The 7,448-nt window shown below is 43.3% G+C and overlaps 1 long non-coding RNA gene across 1 annotated transcript; it reads right to left on the bottom strand.

Annotated features, from left to right (window-relative positions):
• Nucleotides 1-4,232: 4,232 nt before the first annotated feature.
• LOC310695632 lies at nt 4,233-6,403 on the bottom strand. Its single transcript, XR_014520195.1, has 2 exons — nt 6,185-6,403; nt 4,233-4,483 (listed from the first exon to the last, which is right to left on the bottom strand). It is a non-coding gene; the product is annotated as an uncharacterized lncRNA (long non-coding RNA).
• Nucleotides 6,404-7,448: the final 1,045 nt, after the last annotated feature.

Below are 7,448 nucleotides of genomic sequence, written 5' to 3'. Positions count from 1 at the left end.
TCCAAAGATTACTGATACACATATTTACATTGACTACAAAAAAAGGAAAAAGCAAGCTTGATGTTTTTGTACACATGACAGCCTCATTATTCTGTTCCTATGTGGTGTTTTACGAATACAGTGGTACCTCGGGTCACAGACGCTTCAGGTTTCAGACGCTTCAGGTTACAGACTCCACTAACCCAGAAATAGTACCTCGGGTTAAGAACTTTGCTTCGGGATGAGAACAGAAATCGTGCAGCGGTGGTGCGGCGGCAGCAGGAGGCCCCATTAGCTAAAGTGGTGCTTCAGGTTAAGAACAGTTTTAGGTTAAGAACGGACCTCCAGAACGAATTAAGTTCTTAACCGGAGGTACCACTGCATACAGGAATGCCCATGTTCAGCATTAAAACATCACCCAAAATAGCACTTTTCTTGGCCTTAGCCTGATTGGTGGTGGGGGTGGGGGGTGGGGAGGAAAGACAATGGAGACTCTGGGCCAAAGCTGACAGAAGTCAGAGTTTGGAACTGGGGTGCCAACCTGAATAAAATATATATTTTGGGGAGGAGGTAAACCCCACCCCACATAATCGATCACATGACACAGCACATGCATACCATTTGAATGGCAGTGCCCATTACCTTTTGGGAGAGGCAGCCCCCTTAAATATTTTATTGTTATGGCCAAAGGGACTGGGTTGGCTGGGTTGTTATGGGTTGGCTCCTATGGAACCATGTAAATCTTCTCTTCCCAGAACTAGCAATGTTTGCTAGGTTTTGTGACTCCCACCTTTCTGCCCTAAAGTGAGCAGCGTAAGTGCCATTTCGTCCCCATTTTCAGGGGCTGCTGGGAAGCTGCTGCTGGGAAGACTGTGGTCTTTGGGTTCACAGCCTTTATGAGATGATGAGTTTATGGTCCATGTGTGTGTGTGTTTTATTCACTCTGTTTCATTCTCTCTCTCTCACTCTCATTTGAAAAACACCAAATATCAATTTGTTTCCACCTTGTATATTTTGGGAGTTCAAGAACTGCTCAGTATGCTGCTGACCTTTTTAGTATTCCATATTTTGATTATCCACCCATTTCCCTCTTTCCTGCAGGCACTTTGGGTCTATGAACACAGTAAACAGGCAGGATATGCTCAACCTAATAAATAGGTTGTAACAGTGCAACAGAACTATAACCATAATTTACAATATATGATGCATCCAAATGTTTCAGCTCTCAGTTTTTGTTACCAACTTGCCAAATGGGAAGAAAGCTGAGAGAGTATAGATCAGACAGTGTCAGTATTGGGCAAAGGCGGGGACAAAGGGAGGGAGAATTTTCACTAGGACTGATTTATTGTAAGGAGGTACTTGGAGAAATGAAATGTAAGTGTATAGCTGCATATTCACACCACAGGTCTTGCCAAATAGATTTTGCTGCCTAAGACAGACAATATGGTTCCCCTCACAACTCCATATACAGAAGCTAAGTGGGCTGGTAGTTTGACTCTTATTTCAGCTGTGGTGATGGGATGACATTCTCCTCCACACCTGAGGCAGCAGGTTTTATGGAGCGGGGGGCAGAAGAGGCCACGTGGCAACAAAGATGAATGGTAGGGGATTCAAGATAAATAGGTAAGGGTTGCTCCTGCTGCTTCTGAGCATCTGTGCCAAGACAGTTATCTTACTCTGCCTTAATGAGTTTCAGTTGTATGTTTTGATTGGATGGCGGCTAACAGATTGAGGCTGAATCCTGACAAGACATAAGTACTGTTTTTGGGGGACAGGAGGCGGGCAGATGTGGAGGATTCCCTGGTCCTGAATGGGGTAACTGTGCCCCTGAAGGACCAGGTGCGCAGCCTGGGAGTTATTTTGGACTCACAGTCCATGGAGACGCAGGTCAAATCTGTGTCCAGGGCAGCTGTTTACCAGCTCCATCTGGTACGTAGGCTGAGACCCTATCTGCCTGCGGACTGTCTCGCCAGAGTGGTGCATGCTCTGGTTATCTCCCGCTTGGACTACTGCAATGCACTCTACGTGGGGCTACCTTTGAAGGTGACTCGGAAACTACAACTAATCCAGAATGCGGCAGCTAGACTGGTGACTGGGGGCGGCCGCCGAGACCATATAACACCGGTCTTGAAAGACCTACATTGGCTCCCAGTACGTTTCCAAGCACAATTCAAAGTGTTGGTGCTGACCTTTAAAGCCTTAAACGGCCTCGGTCCAGTATACCTGAAGGAGCGTCTCCACCCCCATCATTCTGCCTAGATGCTGAGGTCCAGCGCCGAGGGCCTTCTGGCGGTTCCCTCATTGCGAGAAGCAAAGCTACAGGGAACCAGGCAGAGGGCCTTCTCAGTAGTGGCGCCCGCCCTGTGGAACGCCCTTCCAGCAGATGTCAAAGCGATAAACAACTACCTGACATTCAGGAGACATCTTAAGGCAGCCCTGTTCAGGGAAGTTTTTAACGTGTGATATTTTATTGTATTTTTGGTTTTTATGGAAGCCGCCCAGAGTGGCTGGGGAGGCCCAGCCAGATGGGCGGGGTATAAATAAATTATTATTATTATTATTATTATTATTATTATTATTATTATTATTATTATTATTGGTTGGTTCCACGTGTGCCCATGTTTTGCATGCTACACTTCTTCCCCTTGAAATGTGATGGATTGTTGAAAGATTTCAGATCCATATTTTAAAACTGTTGGGTTTGTTGGTCAAATAGCTACTAAAAACTTAAAGTAAAATAATATCACATGGAATGGTTATAGTTCCAAGGCTACAGGAATCAACATCTGAGCATGTACAAAGATGGTGTGGTGATTTATACTTAGTCATGCTGAATGTTTGTGCGCACAAGCTACAAATTAACTTGTAATCAAACTGAATTTAAATTATGAGAATATTACAGTTCACTTGAGAGAGAGTCAGGCTCAGCGCACATCAGATTCAACCTCCAAACTCACCAAGTAGGAGATTTGATGACAGGAATCACTTTGTGACTTAAGAGTTAACTTGAGTTAATTCTTTTCTTCCAGTAGCACCTTAAAGAACAACTAAGTTAGTTCTTGGTATGAGCTTTCGTGTGCATGCACACTTCTTCAGATACACTGTGTGTATCTGAAGAAGTGTGCATGCACACACGAAAGCTCATACCAAGAACTAACTTAGTTGGTCTTTAAGGTGCTACTGGAAGAAAAAATTTTTTTATTTTGACTATGGCAGACCAACACGGCTACCTATCTACTACTTGAGTTAATTCTGTTAGTGTTAAAATCAACTAGCCAAGAAGGGGCTAGTTCTACATTTTGTGTAATACATTTTAATTACATTTTTATTCCATCTGGAGGACATATTTTTCATGTCTTTTATTAAGACTCAAAACAACCCAGTGGGCTAGGTTAACAGATAGTCACTTCTAGCTACTAGCCAGCCATAAAGGCTGCTAGCAATGATGGCTAAGCTCTGCCTTCACAGTTTGAGTCAGTAATGTTTCTGAATGCCAGTTGCTGGAAAGCACATGAGGGAAGAGTGTTCTTGTTCTTAAATCCTGCTTGTAAGTTTACCACTGGCATCCATTTGGCTACTATGAGAGCAGGATGCTGGACTAAATGGGACATTAGCCTGAGCCAGCAGGCTCTGCTTGTATTCTAATGGCCATCACAAAATCACCCAGAAATCTTTGAGGCTGAAGCAAGGATTGCTTTGTACATCTTTGAAGCCTGGGTTCAATGGTTGCATTCAGTGCTAGTTCTACTCAGAGCAGACACATCAATGGACATGACTCATTTAGGTACATTAATTTCAATGGATCTACTCCAAGTAGAACTTAGTTGGATACAACAACATCACTCTAATCACTACACAACACCAGCGCAGTAATGAATGAAACACCTGCAAGACCAGACGAAATCATCAGCACAAGAGATGCAACAATGTCTTACAGTGGCTTACACTGGGGATGATGTGGGCTTGTTATTCTAAGCAGGTTGCCTTATTTCATTTCATTTTATTGTTAGAATAATCTAGTGTACCAGAAAAGCTCAAAGGCACTTTCTACATATTCATCCTTTAAAGATCAGCTTTATCTCTTCCCTTTGCCTCTGGTTAATTCTTTTCTGTCTTCACAAAAGGATGCCTTATTGCACCTGCAGCATCATATTTGCAGTCAACAACACAAACAGCTCTTTTACTTGTAAAATTCATTTACCGCCATCCCCGTCTTTGTTTGCATCTGTGCAATTATCTCCCCTGCCCCGACACATAGATACATTTTTATTTTATTTTTTGGTCATCAAATGCTCAGACTGGTAAAAGCGTGCCAAAGTATTCTTTAATCCAGGAGAAACAAAGCAGGCCCCCCTTCCTGTGGGGCTGAGTGGGTGGCTCTGGAGTCATCCATGTCAGCAAAGTATAAAAGCTGCAGGGGGGTGGAATCTTCTTTGTAGGAAGATTTCATCCAATCATTACCCAAAGGCTGTGGCTTTTGTAGAACTAAATCTCTGTGGGGTCTCTAAAGTAGAAACAAAAATCTTTGTGTGACTAAAGGCTAAAACAAAAGTGCACACTTCCAATTGAATCAACAGTGAAGCTACCTTTATTCCCCCTCTTACGTTTGTAACAGACATGGGATGTCATGTGGGAACTATTGTCTTAGATTTTCCTTGGCAGTGAGAGTCAAGTCTTGACATGATTTGACCTTAAAGACAATGCTCTTTAGCATTTTCATAACCACCTTTAACCCCAATCTGCACTATGGGACCCCTTTAAAATGAGTGCTATATACTGCTATGAACTTCCTTTTTCCATAGGTTTTGTTTCCTTTGGTTTGAAGTGCATTGCATATTATATCAGCAGCAGTAGCAGCAGCAGCAGCAGGGGTGTGCAATAAGAACAGCAAAAACAAAAACACAAAAGAGCAGATACATTTAAAATAAAACCAAACAAAAACAGTGTGAAGTAGACATTCATGAAAAACCAACACATTATACTTGACTTGGCAGGTAATTGGCAGCTGATGCAGTGCCTTTAACATTGGTCTCATGTGTCCATTGTAGGAAACCTCACATAGCAACCTAGCCACTGCATTCTGTGCCAGCTGCAGCTTGCAAGCCAAATATAAGGGTATCGCCACATAATGTGTACTGCAATAATACAGTCTTGATGCTATCAGCACATGGATCCCAGTTGCTAGGCTATCCCTGTTAGTCATTGCTGGAAGGCCATCCAAAGCTGATAATTGGTGCTCCTTGTCATTATGGTTGCCTAGCGCTTCAGTGATAGAGATAGATTCACAATCACCTCAATACTATGTACCTATCCCTTCAGAGGGAGTGCAATCTAAAACAGGTTAATCCGTAGCTCCCAGATTTAGGAACAACTTACTCAACATGCATTCACCTTATCAGGATTCAACATCAGTTGTGTTGTCTGCCTCTGTGGTCTCCAGCTCAGAAATACTAGTAGAACCCATCCTCTCTGATGGAGCTGGTGACTGTTAAGAGTAAATTAAGCCACTTAAACAAGGAGGCATATTTTAAAAATAATGAGGCATTAAAAATGAGGCTTCTCTCATTGAAGGCAGAACTGGCAACTCATACAAAAGTGCAGCTCCTATTTAAAGCTTGTCCAGCAGGAAGGTAAATGGCGTTTCCGTGCGCTGCTCTGGTTCACCAGAAACAGCTTAGTCATGTTGGCCACACGACACAGAAACTGTTCACCGGCTTCCTTGGCCAGTAATGCGAGATGAGTGCCCCAACCCCAGAGTCGTCTGCAAATGGTCAGAGGTCCCTTTACCTTTACTTGATGTTTATTGGTGCTGAAATAACGTTTGAGGTCTGCTCTTGGCATATCCAGTCTAAGCCCTGCATGGAACTCTCCAAGGTGCTGGATGCATTTCCTTAGGTAAAGGTAAAGGGACCCCTGACCATTAGGTCCTGTCATGACCGACTCTGGGGTTGCGCCGCTCATCTCGCTTTATTGGCGAGGTCAGCTTCCAGGTCATGTGGCCAGCATGACTAAGTTGCTTCTGGCGAACCAGAGCAGTGCACGGAAACACCGTTTACCTTCCCGCCGGAGCGGTACCTATTTATCTACTTGCACTTTGACGTGCTTTAAAACTGCTAGGTTGGCTGGAGCAGGGACTGAGCAACGGGAGCTCACCCCATCTAAGCCCTGCATGGAACTGTCCAGGGTGCTGGATGCATTTCCTTACCAGAATGCTAAACCTTGCCCTTCTTCGCTTTGAATCTCTCTGATTGCCATATCTGTCAAATTGCTGCAGCTGTTGTTTAGAACCAAACAACCTGTGGCTCATGCTCACAGTGGTGAACCACAGTTTCCCATCACATCTGAATCCAACCACTGTTATTTAATTCCATTGTGTTTTCAGATGGGACCAATCACCCACTAAGGTGTTAAGGGTGAACTCTAACTCTATGACAACTCTTCTAGAATCCGTAGCTTGGGATTCCAAATAAATGGCAGTATTCCATCAATGCATTGATGGAAATGAGTTATTTTATCTCCCAAATTATTGTTGGCTGTTACCCTGTTTGATTAAATGCTTAGTTAGGTTCATTTATCCAAATAAAGTAATTGCTTACCATTTTTCCAATCATGTATTTGGTTCCCTTGAGGCTCAGACTAACATCTACTCCACATTAAGAGTGTTGCTGCAGTCTGATGGCCTCCCAGTGGACCTTAGCACTCTGATTATTTTTTAATGAGAAAATCAGCAAAATGACAATCACAAAACAAATATAAGTAATGCTAGTAATACACATAAATGTCATAACTGTTTCTCGAAGTTTCTGTAGAGCTATCAGAAGTCTGCAGGAGCATCAGAGTGACACTTGCACCATAAATCTGATTGCAAATAATGCTTATCTGAAGAGCCTTTACTCTATGGGTAACAATCTCTTTCTTAAACCTAAGATTTTCCTTAGTATATTACACACGACAGCTCATACAGTGAAAGCTTATATTTAGTTGATCTTAAAGGTGCCACTGGAATTATTAAAAAAGATTTTTTCATCTTTCATCTTGTTATTTATTATGACTGAGATTTCCCTGTAACAAATGTGCTAAGATGCCACAGAGGCAAGGCCACCCTGCAGTGCTGCCACCACCCGCTACCAATTCACCCAAGATTTGGGCAATACTGTGGCAGAATATTCCTGCAAAGTCCAAGTACAGTGCATCTTAAATGGCCTTAGGTAATAGCTCTCCTACTGGTCCCGCCTTGGCATACAGGTGAGGTGAAACACATCATGGGAGTGGGATCAGTGTGGCCCTTCAGATGTTGCTGGACTACAACTCCCATCATCCCTGACCATTGGCCATGTTTCATGGGCTTTCTGAGAAATGGACTTAGAAAGCCTTCTTATATATCATCCATCCTGCGCACTGCAGTTGACAGGATGTGCTTGTGTGCTTGTTGCCCCACTGGTAGACTTGGTCCACAAGTCAGTGGTGTG

Source organism: Podarcis liolepis (genome assembly GCF_965112155.1).
Source record: "Podarcis liolepis genome assembly, chromosome: 16".
NCBI classification, from domain to species: Eukaryota; Metazoa; Chordata; class Lepidosauria; order Squamata; family Lacertidae; genus Podarcis; species Podarcis liolepis.
This window is presented reverse-complemented; position numbering and strand designations above follow the sequence as displayed.